Raw genomic sequence first — 18,994 nt, forward strand, 5'->3', positions numbered from 1 at the left:
CATACCAGTACGTGACCACGTGTGAGGATCCTAAAAAGTGAATGGCATTTATCTTCTCAGGACACTGATATCAACTTTAAGTGATACTGTAGTTGTTGTTGTTGTTGTTGTTGTGGTCTTCAGTCCTGAGACTGGTTTGATGCAGCTCTCCATGCTACTCTATCCTGTGCAAGCTTCTTCATCTCCCAGTACTTACTGCAACCTACATCCTTCTGAATCTGCTTAGTGTATTCGTCTCTTGGTCTCCCTCTACGATTTTTACCCTCCACGCTGCCCTCCAATACTAAATTGGTGATCCCTTGATGCCTCAGAACATGTCCTACCAACCGATCCCTTTTGCTAGACAAGTTGTGCCACAAACTTCTCTTCTCCCCAATCCTATTCAACACCTCCTCATTAGTTATGTGATCTACCCATCTAATCTTCAGCATTCTTCTGTAGCACCACATTTCAAAAGCTTCTATTCTCTTCCTGTCTAAACTAGTTATCGTCCATGTTTCACTTCCATACATGGCTCCACTCCATACAAATACTTTCAGAAACAACTTCCTGACACTTAAATCAATACTCGATGTTAACAAATTTCTCTTCTTCAGAAACACTTTCCTTGCCATTGCCAGTCTACATTTTATACCCTCTCTACTTCGACCATCATCAGTTATTTTGCTCCCCAAATAGCAAAACTCCTTTACTACTTTAAGTGTCTCATTTCCTAATCTAATTCCCTCAGCATCACCCGACTTAATTCGACTACATTCCGTTATCCTCATTTTGCTTTTGTTGATGTTCATCTTATATCCTCCTTTCAAGACACTGTCCATTCCGTTCAACTGCTCTTCCAAGTCCTTTGCTGTCTCTGACAGAATTACAATGTCATCGGCAAACCTCAAAGTCTTTATTTCTTCTCCATGGATTTTAATACCTACTCCGAATTTTCCTTTTGTTTCCTTCACTGCTTGCTCAATATACAGACTGAATAACATCGGGGAGAGGCTACAACCCTGTCTCACTCCCTTCCCAACCACTGCTTCCCTTTCAAGTCCCTCGACTCATAACTGCCATCTGGTTTCTGTATAAATTGCAAATAGCCTTTCGCTCCCTGTATTTTAACCCTGCCACCTTTAGAATTTGAAAGAGAGTATTCCTGTCAACATTGTCAAAAGCATTCTCTAAGTCTATAAATCTAGAAACGAAGGTTTGCCTTTCCTTAATCTATTTTCTAAGATAAGTCGTAAGGTCAGTATTGCCTCACGTGTTCCAACATTTCTACGGAATCCAAACTAATCTTCCCCGAGGTCGGCTTCTACCAGTTTTTCCATTCGTCTGTAAAGAATATGCATTAGTATTTTGCAGCCGTGGCTTATTAAACTGATAGTTCGGTAATTTTCACATCTGTCAACACCTGCTTTCTTTGGGATTGGAATTATTATATTCTTCTTGAAGTCTGAGGGTATTTTGCCTGTCTCATACATCTTGCTCACCAGATGGTAGAGTTTTGTCAGGACTGGCTCTCCCAAGGCCGTCAGTAGTTCCAATGGAATGTTGTCTACTCCCGGGGCCTTGTTTTGACTCAGGTCTTTCAGTGCTCTGTCAAACTCTTCACGCAGTATCGTATCTCCCATTTCATCTTCATCCTCTTCCATTTCTATAATATTGTCCTCAAGTACATCACCCTTGTATAGACCCTCTATATACTCCCTCCACCTTTCTGCTTTCCCTTCTTTGCTTAGAACTGGGTTTCCATCTGAGCTCTTGATATTCATACAAGTGGTTCTCTTTTCTCCAAAGGTCTCTTTAATTTTCCTGTAGGCAGTATCTATCTTGCCCCTAGTGAGATAAGCCTTTACATCCTTACATTTGTCCTCTAGCCACCCCTGCTTAGCCATTTTGCACTTCCTGTCGATCTCATTTTTGAGACGTTTGTATTCCTTTTTGCCTGCTTCATTTACTGCATTTTTATATTTTCTCCTTTCATCAATTAAATTCAATATTTCTTCTGTTACCCAAGGATTTCTACTAGCCCTTGTCTTTTTACCTACTTGATCCTCTGCTGCCTTCACTACTTCATCCCTCAGAGCTACCCATGCTTCTTCTACTGTATTTCTTTCCCCTATTCCTGTCAATTGTTCCCTTATGCTCTCCCTGAAACTCTGCACAACCTCTGGCTTAGTCAGTTTATCCAGGCCCCATCTCCTTAAATTCCCACCTTTTTGCAGTTTCTTCAGTTTTAAACTACAGTTCATAACCAATAGATTGTGGTCAGAGTCCACATCTGCCCCTGGAAATGTCTTACAATTTAAAGCCTGGTTCCTAAATCTCTGTCTTACCATTATATAATCTATCTGATACCTTCTAGTATCGGCAGGATTCTTCCATGTATACAACCTTCTTTTATGAGTCTTGAACCAAGTGTTAGCTATGATTAAGTTATGGTCTGTGCAAAATTCTACCAGACGGCTTTCTCTTTCATTTCTTAACCCCAATCCATATTCACCTACTATGTTTCCTTGCCTCCCTTTTCCTACTCTCGAATTCCAGTCACCCATGACTATTAAATTTTCGTCTCCCTTCACTACCTGAATAATTTCTTTTATCTCATCATACATTTCATCAATTTCTTCATCGTCTGCAGAGCTAGTAGACATATAAACTTGTACTACTGTAGTAGGCATGGGCTTTGTGTCTATCTTGGCCACAATAATGCGTTCACTATGCTGTTTGTAGTAGCTTACCCGCACTCCTATTTTTTTTATTCATTATTAAACCTACTCCTGCATTACCCCTATTTGATCACATCTTTTATCTTATCCCTGATCTGGTAAGACAAAATGCCTCTATCACCACAGATTTCAAGAGATAGAATCAGTAAGAAAGTTTTAAACTAATGAACATGAAAAAATATACTACACTGTGTCCTTTTATGTTGTGGTGATGGTACTAAACTTAATTCAATGGTCACTTTCAAGTGCAAAACAATGCCAAAACCTTCTGAAATACTGCCAGGTGGTGGTGTTCATGTACATGACAACGGTTGGATGGACAAGGCTGGTATGAAGTTATGGATTAACAGAGTGTGGGAGAATAGGAAATGTGCTTTTTTGAGGAAGAGATCTCTTCTTGTGCTACATCAGTTTAGGAGTCATTCGAAAAATTCTGTGAATGAGAAATCGAGACAGAGAAATACAGAGTTTGCTGTTACTGCGAAAGGACTTACTTCACAACTGCTACTGCTTAATGTCTTGACAAATACAGCGTTTAAGGTGTATGGAGGAATGGAACAAATGGACGATGGATGAAACCCAACATGAATTCACGCCGAAGGGCGCTTTAAAATCACCTAAACAAGTGTGTCACTGAATAAAACAGTCGTGGTCTTGAGTGAGGGATGACAAGTGCGCTGTCGATGGCAGTAAAGACCATCTTACATATGAAGAGGACAATGGTGACGATGAAGAGGAAGAGGAGGAGGAGGAGGAAGAGGAGGAGGAAGTTCAGATGATGTTTTTCAGGAATTTTAAAGATCAGTTTGGTTTTATAACTAAAAAATTATCTTCTTAAATAAGTTATGTTTTAAAAAAAAAAAACATTGCTCAAAAATTAAGGTGTGTCTTATAGTCCATAACATCTCAGAGTCTGTAAAATACAACAACAATCCAGAGGGTTACATGATACATCATTATATCACATTTTTACTAATTCTAATTTAATTTTTACTAATTCTAATTTACTAGCTCTCTGAGACTGTAGACGCGTGTGCAAGTTGCGTTTGCATGAGCGTGTGTGTATGTGTGTCTACTGCTGAAAAAGGCCTTAATGGCCGAAAGCTATAATTGTGTGAAGCTTTTTGTTGAGCCTATCGCAACTCAGCATCTCCACTATATGGTGAGTAGCAACTTTCCTTCTCTGGTATTGTTACATTACATCCTAGATTTTCCATCGTTTGATTTTTACTAATTTACTTCCAATTTAAGTAATAACTTGTCTTCTTCTTCTAGTGCTGTTTTAATTATTTTTTTGTATACTTGTGGTTATATGGAATCAAAAGGCAAACTAAGACCTGGGTGTTTTCATAGAAGTCTTAGCACGCAAAGTAATTAGGGAACTTGTTTTATGTCTTCACCATTCGTTTTACAAGGGTGGTTTGAAAAGTTGGCGGGACGGAATAGAAAAAAAGTACTTAAATCACTGAAACTTTATTTTTCAATGTAGTCTCCTTGTAGGTTAATGCACTTTGTCCATCGATATTCCACTGCCTTGATCCCATCTTGAAAATGAGTTTCCTCCAGGCCTGCAAAATAGTTGTCAACTCCAGCTATCAATTCTGTATTTGAAGTGAATCTTCGTCCACGAAGAAAAATTTTCAGTTTTGGGAAGAGATGGAAGTCTGACAGAGCCATATCAGGTGAATAACGTTGGTGTGGCAACAATTCATAACTTAGTTTGTGTAATTTTGCCATGACAACAGAACGTGTGCACGTGCGCATTGTCTTGATGGAAAATGACTTTCTTCCTTGCTAAACCTGGCCTTTTTTCGCGTATCTTTTGTTGCAATTTGTCTAGGAGCTTAGCAGAGTATTCTCCAGTAATTATTTGCCCAGTGGGGAGATAATCCACAAACAGAACCCCTTTCGCAACCCAGAACACTGATGCCATGACCATTCCCGCCGAAGGAATTGTCTTTGCTTTCTTTGGTGGCAGACAATCAGCATGTTTCCATTGTTTTGACGGTCGTGTTGTCTCTAGGATATAGTAGTGCACCCAAGTTTCATCTGTGGTCACAAACCGGTGCAAAAACAATTTTTTTAATTTCTCCTAAAATGGGCCAAACATTGTTGCAGTATGTCCATTGTCACGCGTTTTTGATCCAGCATCAAGAGTCGCAGCACCACTCTCGCAGGAAATTTTTTCATTTCTAACTCTTCAGTTAAAAAGTGATGTACCCTTTCAGATGACATCTGGCAAGCATAAGCAATTTCATGCACTTTCGATCGGTAATCCTCCATGACCATTTTGTGCATTTTTGCAATGATTTCTGGAGTAGTGACACATTTTGGCCAACTACTGCACAGATCATCATCTAAGCTCTATCGACCAAATTTAAATTCATCTGTCCACTTGGCAACAGTTGAATAAACTCCCCCAGTAGATAGATGTCGTGTGACTAGGGCCTCCCGTTGGGTAGACCGTTCGCCGGGTGCAAGTCTTTCAATTTGACGCCACTTCGGTAACTCGCGTGTCGATGGGGATGAAATGATGATGATTAGGATAACACAACTCTCAGTCCCCCAGTGTATAATGGAAATTGGTATGAATGTTCTTTGTTTTCACACCTTTCTTTACACATTACTTAACCTTTCTTTACACAGTACTTAATCACAGCTCGAATTGCGATTTTTTCCATCTCCGCAAATCACTACACGGGATCAACAACAGAGCCATGACACTGCCACAGCTCTCTTCCAAGAACACTGACGTGGCACTTGTTGTAGGCAACAGTCCAATGAATATCATGTGAACAACTTGTTGCGCTAGTGCTGACCTCTTGTGTTGATTCTAATAACTTTTCAAACCACCCTTGCACTCGCATAATTTGTGATTTGCTATTTTGCATTTCATTTCAAAAGGTTAGGTACCTTAAGTCACATCATATGCGGGTCCGGAAAGCCTAGTGTCCTAACCTTTTATGCGTAATTATTTCTGTTATTAAGTGTCTGACCAGTATACTCCACAATTGGAAACACACTCAATAAGAAACAATATCCCCACTTTAAAATCTACAAGCACCCTATTGCTACACTTTGTAAAAGAAAAGCATGTATAATGTGAAAACATTTTGTACGTAGCAATTATCACAATCTAGGAGACTAGAATGAAAGGATGTTAGTTTTGGTGAAAAAATGATAAATGTGCGCACGCACACACCACACACACACACACACACACACACACACACACACACACGAACACTATACTTCAAAGTGATGCTTTCAATAAATGAAATGGACATGCTATATTGCTGTCCCAAAGGAACTGTCTCACCAGTGTGAAAACAAACTGCTTGTGAAAAACACGAATGTGCACAGTGAAGGGGTACTCACACCTGCTGAGTAATAAGAAGGGTGGAGACGATTGATGACTTCAATGGAAAAACAGAATACTATGAAGCTCTCGGACTTTATTTATTTTTTTGCTATTTTCTTATAATCTGTCATCTGTATAAATGAACAGACTGAATGTTGCACATGAATTCGCATGACTTAAGCACATAATATTTAAAACAATTTCAAATGTGTTATTACTAACTAAGTATTATACTATTTAAGGGAGGAAAATTATGTAGAATAACTATATTAACCCCCCCAAGAACCATGGACCTTGCCGTTGGTGGGGAGGCTTGCGTGCCTCAGCGATACAGATAGCCGTACCGTAGGTGCAACAACAACGGAGGGGTATCTGTTGAGAGGCCAGACAAACGTGTGGTTCCTGAAGAGGGGCAGCAGCCTTTTCAGTAGTTGCAGGGGCAACAGTCTGGATGATTGACTGATCTGGCCTTGTAACATTAACCAAAACAGCCTTGCTGTGCTGGTACTGCGAACAGCTGAAAGCAAGGGGAAACTACGGCCGTAATTTTTCCCGAGGGCATGCAGCTTTACTGTATGATTAAATGATGATGGCGTCCTCTTGGGTAAAATATTCCGGAGGTAAAATAGTCCCCCATTCGGATCTCCGGGTGGGGACTACTCATGAGGACGTCGTTATCAGGAGAAAGAAAACTAGCGTTCTACGGATGGGAGCGTGGAATGTCAGATCCCTTAATCGGGCAGGTAGGTTAGAAAATTTAAAAATGGAAATGGATAGGTTAAAGTTAGATATAGTGGGAATTAGTGAAGTTCGGTGGCAGCAGGAACAAGACTCCTGGTCAGGTGAATACAGGGGTATAAATACAAAATCAAATAGGAGTAATGCAGGAGTAGGTTTAATAATGAATAAAAAAATAGGAGTGCAAGTAAGCTACTACAAACAGCATAGTGAACGCATTATTGTGGCCACGATAGACATGCAGCCCATGCCTACTACAGTAGTACAAGTCTATATGCCAACTAGCTTTGCAGATGACGAAGTAATTGAAGAAATGGATGATGAAATAAAAGAAATTATTCAGATAGTGAAGGGAGACGAAAATTTAATAGTCATGGGTGACTGGAATTCGGTAGTACGAAAAGGGAGAAAAGGAAACGTAGTAGGTGAATATGGATTGGGGCTAAGAAATGAAAGAGGAAGCCGCCTGATAGAATTTTGCACAGAGCACAACTTAATCATAGCTAATACTTGGTTCAAGAATCATAACAGAAGGTTGTATACATGGAATAAGCCTGGAGATACTGACAGGTTTCAGATAGATTACATAATGGTAAGATAAAGGTGGAGGGAGTATACAAGGGCAATGTACTTGAGGACAATATTATGGAAATGGAAGAGGATGTAGATGAAGATGAAATCGGGGATACGATACTGTGTGAAGAGTTTTACAGAGCACTGAAAGACCTGAGTCGAAACAAGGCCCCGGGAGTAGACAACATTCCATTATAACTACTGACGGCCTTGGGAGAGCCAGTCCTGACAAAACTCTACCATCTGTTGAGCAAGATGTATGAGACAGGCGAAATACCCTCAGACTTCAAGAAGAATATAATAATTCCAATCCCAAAGAAAGCAGGTGCTGACAGATGTGAAAATTACTGAACAATCAGTTTAACAAGTCACGGATGCAAAATACTAACGCGTATTCTCTACAGACGAATGGAAAAACTGGTAGAAGCTGACCTCAGGGAAGATCAGTTTGGATTCCGTAGAAATGTTGGAACACGTGAGGCAATACTGACCCTATGACTTACCTTAGAAGCTAGATTAAGGAATGGCACACCTACGTTTCTAGCATTTGTAGACTTACAGAAAGGTTTTGACAATGTTGACAGGAATACTCTCTTTCAAATTCTGAAGGAGGCAGGGATAAAACACAGGGAGCGAAAGGCTATTCACAATTTGTACAGAAACCAGACGGCAGTTATAAGAGTCGAGGGGCACGATAGGGAAGCAGTGGTTGGGAAGGGAGTGAGACAGGGTTGTAGCCTGATGTTATTCAATCTGTATATTGAGCAAGCAGTGAAGGAAACAAAAGGAAAATTCGGAGTAGGTATTAAAATCCATGGAGAAGAAATAAAGACTTTGAGGTTTGCCGATGACATTGTAATTCTGTCAGAGACAGCAAAGGACTTGGAAGAGCAGTTGAACGGAATGGACAGTGTCTTGAAAGGAGGATATAAGATGAACATCAACAAAAGCAAAATGAGGATAACGGAATGTAGTCGAATTAAGTCGGGTGATGCTGAGGGAATTAGATTAGGAAATGAGACACTTAAAGTAGTAAAGGAGTTTTGCTATTTGGGGAGCAAAATAACTGATGATGGTCGAAGTAGAGAGGGTATAAAATGTAGACTGGCAATGGCAAGGAAAGTGTTTCTGAAGAAGAGAAATTTGTTAACATCGAGTATTGATTTAAGTGTCAGGAAGTTGTTTCTGAAAGTATTTGTATGGAGTGGAGCCATGTATGGAAGTGAAACATGGACGATAACTAGTTTAGACAGGAAGAGAATAGAAGCTTTTGAAATGTGGTGCTACAGAAGAATGCTGAAGATTAGATGGGTAGATCACATAACTAATGAGGAGGTGTTGAATAGGATTGGGGAGAAGAGAAGTTTGTGGCACAACTTGTCTAGCAAAAGGGATCGGTTGGTAGGACATGTTCTGAGGCATCAAGGGATCACCAATTTAGTATTGGAGGGCAGCGTGGAGGGTAAAAATCGTAGAGGGAGACCAAGAGATGAATACACTAAACAGATTCAGAAGGATGTAGGTTGCAGTAGGTACTGGGAGATGAAGAAGCTTGCACAGGATAGAATAGCATGGAGAGCTGCATCAAACCAGTCTCAGGACTAAAGACCACAACAACAACAACTATATTAAAACAAAATAATAATAATCATCATAATAATGACTAAAAATTCTGCACACTACCATTTGGCCATCTGGCACACATACATCTGTTCATCTGGAATCCGGAAGGCATGCTACAGCTGTAATACACTATGCGGCATCGGCAGAGCACGAATTTGTAATTTATAGTTCTGGACTACACTTGTCCAACACAACTACACTACACTACTGTACTTGATATTAGAACCAGGCTGGATCGATCATTTGTCTGGACTGTTAGCACCAGCACACTGATGTGCAACTCAAGATGCACATGGGCTGCACATTGTGCCAAGGTTTAGAGATTGGGAGGTGGCGGTCAGGGTCTTAAGACGTCCTTCCTGGTCCTCCCCGAGGTTCGTCTTCTCACTGCTTCCAGAAGGTGGTTGTAGGTCGGCGTTTTGCCATGGCACATCTCGCTACCATTGTGTAAGGCCTCCTCTTCTTGGTTGTCTCTCAGCCATGTAGGCTTGCAGTTCGTAAGCTGCTATCCTAGCTGTAAGGAAGTTCAGCTTATGCCTCAGTTCCTCAATCCTTATTATATTGTAGACTGTTGCATTTATAAATGCATCCCTGTCCTCGTCTATAACATCTTGTCTAATGGCAGACTTTCAGCCAATGAGATCCAGGGTATAGTGCACGCAAAATGCCATTTCCGCTAGATGCACCATTTGCTGGGGAAGCATGGGGAGAGTGACAGTAGTTGGGGGTCGCTCAGATCGCTGTATGGGAGATGTCGCGCACTGAAGGGGAAATGGCATTCTAATCCGAAGCCTACACTCACATTTTTTGTAAATATTAAGTGGGGTCCTTCGATGCCCACACTTGCTTGGCGACCATTCAAAAAAGATCTACATCACCTCTACTTTTGTTAGTACCTAAAAGGAATTCATCCAAAAATGCAGCAGTTTATTTTCACCTGGCTTGTTAACCAATTGTGACCTTCAGAGAAGTTTCATGAGGCAAGTTTTGAGTAAAACCTATACATGTCTCTGGCTGCTATGTCAAAATTTGCTTCTTTTGCCAAAACACAGCAGAGTTTACACAGTCTCACCTCGCTAACATGTTTTGCAGATACAATTGCAAGAGAATTCTGAAACAATGGTTTATTAAGTAAGAACTGAGGAAAAGTGAAGTCTAATTTCTTCACATATTTTGTTCCAAAATCCAGAGCATTTCTTGTTTCACCAGCTATTGATGGCCTTTAAAAACTACATTCTTTCACCAAAAAAGTCTGCAGTTATTGGAATAAAATGCTAGATAATTCAGTTTCACATAATTACAATGTGGTAAAATTCTCTTCTCTTTGCATGCTATTGTTGTCCATTTCGATATCTGAAACTGTTTATGAAATGTGAAGAATGTGGTGGATATTTCACTCTGTCTTCATTGCCGGCGCAGGGCGACTGCAGATGAGGGTGCTACATCAGATCAATTTTTTCGAGATTTGTGTCAAATAGCTACCTCTACCCAAGTCTAAGGAAAAATTCAATATGTTAGCTAAATATCATATGCAATAACAGACTAGGTAATATGCACCAAATGCAAAATCACAGCAACCTCTATTGTTCATAGCATACTTTTCTAATTTTTGCACAGTGTCTTACTTTTAACATAAATATCACAGTAACTATTACCATTAATGAAATGATGGTTACATCACATTAATCTGACATATAAAGCTACAAGTACAGCAATTTTTTTTTTTTACCGAATAGTTTCTGTAAAGTCATTTGAGAAAAATTGAAGGGTGTGCGCCACTATTCTGTTGTCGCTGACTGATCGAAAGGTGGAAAACACTTATTGGCCTCCCCTTCCAAACAAATGAATGAACTCACCCTGTGTTTTGGATGAAAAATGGTCACCGCGCATCGAGCACCATATCCTGCACAAGGTATACCAACTGCTCCACGTTCACATGTGTGTGTTTGTGGTGTGCTATCCTATTTTTAGTATGCAGCTGGGATACAGACCATGTCCTGACAGGTAGTGTTTAGCTCCCTTCTTTTATATTGAGAAGGAACTGGTAGGTTATCCTCCCTGTTTCTGCTCTGTCCCAGATTTCTTGCAATTCTCTATCAATGCATGCTTCTATTTCCTTCCCATATGGCTCTTCTGCCCACTATCTCCTTCACCTTATCATATTCACACTCTCTTTCTTACTGCCAGGTCTAGAGGTAGCAAGTCCAATATCACCATCAATGCCTCAGTTGGTGGTGTTGTGTAAGTGCGTGCCAGGTGCAGGAGTATACTCATCTGCGCTCACCATAGATCCCATGCTCTCCTTCCCTTTCTGGCTCTATGACCCCAAATGCTAGACCTGTAGCTCACAACAGCAAGTGAGATTGTGTTGTGGTACATTCTTACAGCACATAGTGGCTACTTGTTGCTATTTTATTTAGGATCTTAATACCTCTCTGGCAGCTGACTTCAGGGTAGTTAATTCCAAGGTACCTACATACTTTTCTTTCACAGGTTGGTCATTTACTCTGATTGTGGAATTTCTCATTCCTGATAATGTTCCTTTTAGTAATATGTAGACCATTTTGTGCACCGCTATCATTAGTTTGTTTTCTATGCACCAGTTGCTTAGTCTTTCAGGAACTACGATGTTGTTTTCTCTAATTTAGCCCTTGTGTTAGCTGATAATAATAGTAGATGGTCTGTGTAAGCAGTGCAATCTCTAGTGTTTGTTATACTCTGAAGCTGGTTCAGTAATGGCTCTATGTCAACATCCCACAAACAGAGCCCTGTGGGCACCCTTTGATGATGTCTTTCACAATATTCTTTCCAGGACATCCTAATTGCACCTGCCTTCTGTGCAATAACCTCATAGACTGTTACAGAGACACCTTGGACAGTCCATCTGTTTTAGTCTTTTGACCAGAACTGGCTCCCACAATTTATCAAACACCCCAGCAACATCAATCATTAAGCGTCTGAGGTGTTCACAATGATCATTGCATGACTTATCACATCCTCGGTGGATTCCCTTTCCTGAAACTGTACTACAGATGGGCTTATGTCCGATAACTGTCTGTGGTCCCTCAAACTGTGACACAAAAGCTTTGGCTAGAGCATTTACCACGCAAATCAGCCTGCAAGATTTCAGTTCTCTTGTATCTTGTCTTCCTTTTTTGTTATGATATTTGAAATTTTCCAAATTCTGGGCACCCAATCCTGAAAAAAGACATTCTTTTAATAGCACTGTTATATATGACATAATATGGCCCACCAGCCGACAATTTGGTCCCTCAACTGATGCAACACTTCTGTCAGTTTTCTATCAGGTCCTGGCACTTTCTTCTTCTTTAAGTTCATTATTGCCAATGCAACTTCCTCCTGGGCAAATGGAATCACAGCACTTGTTATTCAGCTGATGCTCTAGTAACTTAGAGTAAAGATGCTGATAGAATTCTGTCTTCCATCATCGTATTGTTCACCAATAAAGACCTGAGTAAGTACTGCACTAATGTTTCCCAGTCTGTCGTCACTGTGCCATCAGATCTCCTCAGGGTTGAAAATGCAGAGCGTGATCGAACCTTATTTGTTGCAAGATTGTAAGGGGAACCCCAAATGTCTTTTACCATTTGGTATTTAATGTACGCCTCCCATTTTTCTACCCTTGTTTGGTGTAATAGTTCTTTATATTGTTGTCTGTAGGACATCAGTAATACTGACATTTTTGAAAAGCACATGTGTCATGTTTCTGTGTAGTATTCCCACAAAGAGTCACCTGTGTAGAATGGCAGAATACTAGGCTTTGCTATGGCCTAACTGTTGCGATACTGAGTTGAGAGTCAGGAGAAGTTTACACTTCTTGCTGTGCATGCGTTATACCCGGTCTGCCATGAAAGGACACACTTATAGTGCATGTGGCAAAGTATTTAGAATAAATACGGGGAAACTAAACCACCATCTCCACTACAAGCAAACAAAACTATTTTCTTTTTGTATTTGTATTTTGTAAATCCAGGAAACGTAAATACTACTGCCTGTCATAGTTGTGGATCATGACCGCATTAACTGGAAGTTTAGTTTAATGACAACATGTAGTTTTATCAGGAATGTAACAATGGCAGCTTTGTGCCTTCCAGCCTCTATCATGCATTGATACTGCCTTCTCATCTTGTTTCATAGTAATTGTCACATGCTGGCAAAGACGGTTGGCAGTACTACCATCAGTCCGGCTGTCTATACACGGTTTCCAGCTGTCTACGGTGACAGTTGCAACTGAATTGATCATGTGTTGGCACCTACCTGATGTCAACACCACAGAGGGTAGAGCTCAGCCTTCTTCCCCACACTGAGTACATGAAGTCAAATTAATTAAATAAGGTATCTGTTTCAAACTGTTGTAATTATTTTCATTCTAATTACTCCCAATGTGGATAGTTACATAATTTATTGCTACTGTATAATTTGTGACAGACAGGATCCAGTGAAGTCAGCAGATCATTGTGAAGATACATACTGTTCCACAAAATTTCAGGAGAACTGCCGGATGTTTGTAACTTCATGTTGTAAGATGTAATTCCAGCAGTAAGTAACTATGAATTACAATTATTGGTAAACTGTTGTCCTCAAATTTATGAGATTCCTTTGAAAAATTCCATGATACATAGAAAAACTGCAAATTTTGTATGACTTAGCTAAAAATGCCATTTTTATATTATTCTTCATGTAATCCCCCCCATGAACCATGGACCTTGCCGTTGGTGGGGAGGCTTGCGTGCCTCAGCGATACAGATAGCCGTACCGTATGTGCAACCACAACGGAGGGGTATCTGTTGAGAGGCCAGACAAACGTGTGGTTCCTGAAGAGGGGCAGCAGCCTTTTCAGTAGTTGCAAGGGCAACAGTCTGGATGATTGACTGATCTGGCCTTGTAACAATAACCAAAACGGCCTTGCTGTGCTGGTACTGCGAACGGCTGAAAGCAAGGGGAAACTACAGCCGTAATTTTTCCCGAGGGCATGCAGCTTTACTGTATGAGTACATGATGATGGCATCCTCTTGGGTAAAATATTCCGGAGGTAAAATAGTCCCCCATTCGGATCTCCGGGCGGGGACTACTCAAGAGGATGTCGTTATCAGGGGAAAGAAAACTGGCGTTCTACGGATCGGAGCGTGGAATGTCAGATCCCTTAATCGGGCAGGTAGGTTAGAAAATTTAAAAAGGGAAATGGATAGGTTAAAGTTAGATATAGTGGGAATTAGTGAAGTTCGGTGGCAGGAGGAACAAGACTTCTGGTCAGGTGACTACAGGGTTATAAACACAAAATCAAATAGGGGTAATGCAGGAGTAGGTTTAATAATGAATAGGAAAATAGGAATGCGGGTAAGCTACTACAAACAGCATAGTGAACGCATTATTGTGGCCAAGATAGATACGAAGCCTACACCTACTACAGTAGTACAAGTTTATATGTCTACTAGCTCTGCAGACGATGAAGAAATTGATGAAATGTATGATGAGATAAAAGAAATTATTCAGGTAGTGAAGGGAGACGAAAATTTAATAGTCATGGGTGACTGGAATTCGAGAGTAGGAAAAGGGAGAGAAGGAAACATAGTAGGTGAATATGGATTGGGGGACAGAAATGAAAGAGGAAGCCGCCTGGTAGAATTTTGCACAGAGCACAACATAATCATAACTAACACTTGGTTTAAGAATCATGAAAGAAGGTTGTATACATGGAAGAACCCTGGAGATACTAAAAGGTATCAGATAGATTATATAATGGTAAGATAAAGATTTAGGAACCAGGTTTTAAATTGTAAGACATTTCCAGGGGCAGATGTGGACTCTGACCACAATCTATTGGTTATGACCTGTAGATTAAAACTGAAGAAACTGCAAAAAGGTGGGAATTTAAGGAGATGGGACCTGGATAAACTAAAAGAACCAGAGGTTGTACAGAGATTCAGGGAGAGCATAAGGGAGCAATTGACAGGAATGGGGGAAATAAATACAGTAGAAGAAGAATGGGTAGCTTTGAGGGATGAAGTAGTGAAGGCAGCAGAGGATCAAGTAGGTAAAAAGATGAGGGCTAGTAGAAATCCTTGGGTAACAGAAGAAATATTGAATTTAATTGATGAAAGGAGAAAATATAAAAATGCAGTAAATGAAGCAGGCAAAAAGGAATACAAACGTCTCAAAAATGAGATCGACAGGAAGTGCAAAATGGCTAAGCAGGGATGGCTAGAGGACAAATGTAAGGATGTAGAGGCCTATCTCACTAGGGGTAAGATAGATACCACCTACAGGAAAATTAAAGAGACCTTTGGAGATAAGAGAACGACTTGTATGAATATCAAGAGCTCAGATGGAAACCCAGTTCTAAGCAAAGAAGGGAAAGCAGAAAGGTGGAAGGAGTATATAGAGGGTCTATACAAGGGCGATGTACTTGAGGACAATATTATGGAAATGGAAGAGGATGTAGATGAAGATGAAATGAGAGATACGATACTGCGTGAAGAGTTTGACAGAGCACTGAAAGACCTGAGTCGAAACAAGGCCCCCGGAGTAGACAATATTCCATTGGAACTACTGACGGCCGTGGGAGAGCCAGTCCTGACAAAACTCTACCATCTGGTGAGCAAGATGTATGAAACAGGCGAAATACCCTCAGACTTAAAGAAGAATATAATAATTCCAATCCCAAAGAAAGCAGGTGTTGACAGATGTGAAAATTACCGAACTATCAGCTTAATAAGTCACAGCTGCAAAATACTAACACGAATTCTTTACAGACGAATGGAAAAACTAGTAGAAGCCAACCTCGGGGAAGATCAGTTTGGATTCCGTAGAAACACTGGAACACGTGAGGCAATACTGACCTTACGACTTATCTTAGAAGAAAGATTAAGGAAAGGCAAACCTACGTTTCTAGCATTTGTAGACTTAGAGAAAGCTTTTGACAATGTCGACTGGAATACTCTCTTTCAAATTCTAAAGGTGGCAGGGGTAAAATACAGGGAGCGAAAGGCTATTTACAATTTGTACAGAAACCAGATGGCAGTTATAAGAGTCGAGGGACATGAAAGGGAAGCAGTGGTTGGGAAGGGAGTAAGACAGGGTTGTAGCCTCTCCCCGATGTTGTTCAATCTGTATATTGAGCAAGCAGTAAAGGAAACAAAAGAAAAATTCGGAGTAGGTATTAAAATTCATGGAGAAGAAATAAAAACTTTGAGGTTCGCCGATGACATTGTAATTCTGTCAGAGACAGCAAAGGACTTGGAAGAGCAGTTGAATGGAATGGACAGTGTCTTGAAAGGAGGATATAAGATGAACATCAACAAAAGCAAAACAAGGATAATGGAATGTAGTCTAATTAAGTCGGGTGATGCTGAGGGAATTAGATTAGGAAATGAGGCACTTAAAGTAGTAAAGGAGTTTTGCTATTTGGGGAGCAAAATAACTGATGATGGTCGAAGTAGAGAGGATATAAAATGTAGGCTGGCAATGGCAAGGAAAGCGTTTCTGAAGAAGAGAAATTTGTTAACATCCAGTATTGATATATGTGTCAGGAAGTCATTTCTGAAAGTATTCGTATGGAGTGTAGCCATGTATGGAAGTGAAACATGGACGATAAATAGTTTGGACAAGAAGAGAATAGAAGCTTTCGAAATGTGGTGCTACAGAAGAATGCTGAAGATTAGATTGGTAGATCACATAACTAATGAGGAAGTATTGAATAGGATTGGGGAGAAGAGAAGTTTGTGGCACAACTTGACCAGAAGAAGGGATCGGTTGGTAGGACATGTTCTGAGGCATCAAGGGATCACCAATTTAGTATTGGAGGGCAGCGTGGAGGGTAAAAATCGTAGAGGGAGACCAAGAGATGAATACACTAAGCAGATTCAGAAGGATGTAGGTTGCAGTAGGTTGCAGTAGGTACTGGGAGATGAAAAAGCTTGCACAGGATAGAGTAGCATGGAGAGCTGCATCAAACCAGTCTCAGGACTGAAGACCACAACAACAACAACAACAACAACAACAACAACTTCATGTAATTATTTTGGTGAATTTTATTCTGTTCCTAATAATCAGATGGTCCACCACCTTATAATGATGCATTGTTCTGTGCAATGATGCAGTAACCCTTGAAATTATACGGATTAAGTGTAAGTAAAGTAAAAAGAGAAGTGCAACACACCAATATTCAATTACATATTTATTCCACCCTGAATTTTTCATTCACATAGTGTTAGCTTTATATTTATTGAAAACAGATTATCACCAAAGCTCTGAAACTTCAGAAGTGGTCTTCACTTTCACAGGCAATCACAATTAATAAAAGAATTTTACAGAAACACACAAATGTGGATCATCATTTTCAAGGATTATGCCTTTGGCCTGTTCTGCCTCAGACCTGTTCACACCAAATGTCTAAGGGATGTCCAATATTTCTCTTTACTTTTGGGTTATACAATGTTGCAGCTATAGTTATCCTATTATTAGACATACATTGCATATGGTGTTTCCAGTTCAATCTGTTTTTTTCAGTTACAGATGTAATGGGTTCAATATCTATTTAGTTCCTGTCTAATATTGGTGTTTTTTATGATTCAGAAATGAATATCCAGCTACAAAGTAGAGAAACTTCATTTCTGATGATTCAATTGATTGTAATTGACCAGATGTTGGGTTCACTACAACACAGCAGAAAAGGAAAGGCCACTATTTTGTAAAGTTTAATTAATACTTCTTTCTGCGTGTTATGTTTTGATGAACATTGAGTGGTTCCTCAGAAATGCATGAATCTGGCCAATTTTAGCTCTATATCAACTGACATGGGAAATTTACAATTGTGCCATAGATATTTAAACACACTTGCTTGTTCAATTATTTGTTCATCTACTACAATAACCAAACCCAGTTTTAAACAACAAGTTCCAGAATTACCAAAATACGTTTTATTCTTGAACAACGTTCAGTGAAATTTTGAAAGCAAACTGGCATACATTAACAAAATGTGTAACTGCATAACTATAATGATCACAGTAATCTCTAAAATAGAACCTATTTTAAAATAAATCTGCTACTACATACATCTTAACATGCAATGTTCAGCTGAGTAGATATGTGAACTGTTTAGGCAGAGAAAAATCATGTTAAACACAATTGCCACCAGGGTAAAAATCCATCTTGCAATTTTCTGCACTAAGTGGGTGATGGCAGAGAGAAAGTAGATTTATTTTGATGGAAATATCTCAATTCTACCAAAACATTCACTGTGCCGAATAACTGTACACTGGACTAAAACGTAAACCTGGACACCTGCCTTTCATGGATAATTTCTTCAAATTAGACAAACTTACAGAAAAAAAGAAAAAATGTTGGTAATATTATAGATAGCAAAAATTATTTCTTTGTAAAAACACATTATTTGCACAACTCTTATAATCAATACTGAAGAAAGTGTACAAAATATGTGCAACATCCCTTTATGACATTTCTAAATTACTTATTTTTTGTGATGTTGTTTCACTGCTAGTGGTAGTTAAGTGTTAAAAAAACCAGAAGAAAGTCTGTAAGAATCAGAAAAAGATATGTACATGATCTTGTCTACCAATTCATGCCAATAGATCTGGAGTGATTTATGCAAAACACAGAAAACTTAAGGCACCAACAAACAGTACATTTATGTCAATGGTAGGAGTCTTAATATTCCTACAACATACATGACGCATTATGACTACATTTTCAAAATTATACCTCCAATCTCAGGCCTGGAAGCTTTCTATTTCTAATATTTTACATTCTCTCTCTCTCTCTCTCTCTCTCTCTCTCTCTCTCTCTCTCTCTCAATATGTGAAGAATTGGATGATGTAATGCACACATAATGGTTTAACTGCCAAATAATATATATGAGGGCTATTCAGATAGTTAGTTCCAATGCTGTCTGGTACATAATGGAGGGGGATTGCAGAGTAATTTCAGCACAGCTGTGTTG

The 18,994-nt window shown here is 39.7% G+C and overlaps 1 protein-coding gene across 1 annotated transcript in view; it reads right to left on the reverse strand.

Moving 5' to 3' along the window:
* Positions 1–5,908: 5,908 nt before the first annotated feature.
* LOC124615888 (ubiquitin-conjugating enzyme E2 T-like) overlaps positions 5,909–18,994 on the reverse strand; it is an 82,632-nt gene continuing 69,546 nt past the window's right edge. The window contains exon 6 of the mRNA XM_047144060.1: positions 5,909–5,961. The gene's annotated coding sequence lies outside the window, so the exon portion shown is untranslated. The remainder of the gene's footprint in view (positions 5,962–18,994) is intronic.

The sequence above is a fragment of the Schistocerca americana genome, chromosome 5 (genome assembly GCF_021461395.2).
Source record: "Schistocerca americana isolate TAMUIC-IGC-003095 chromosome 5, iqSchAmer2.1, whole genome shotgun sequence".
In the NCBI taxonomy this organism is placed as follows: domain Eukaryota; kingdom Metazoa; phylum Arthropoda; class Insecta; order Orthoptera; family Acrididae; genus Schistocerca; species Schistocerca americana.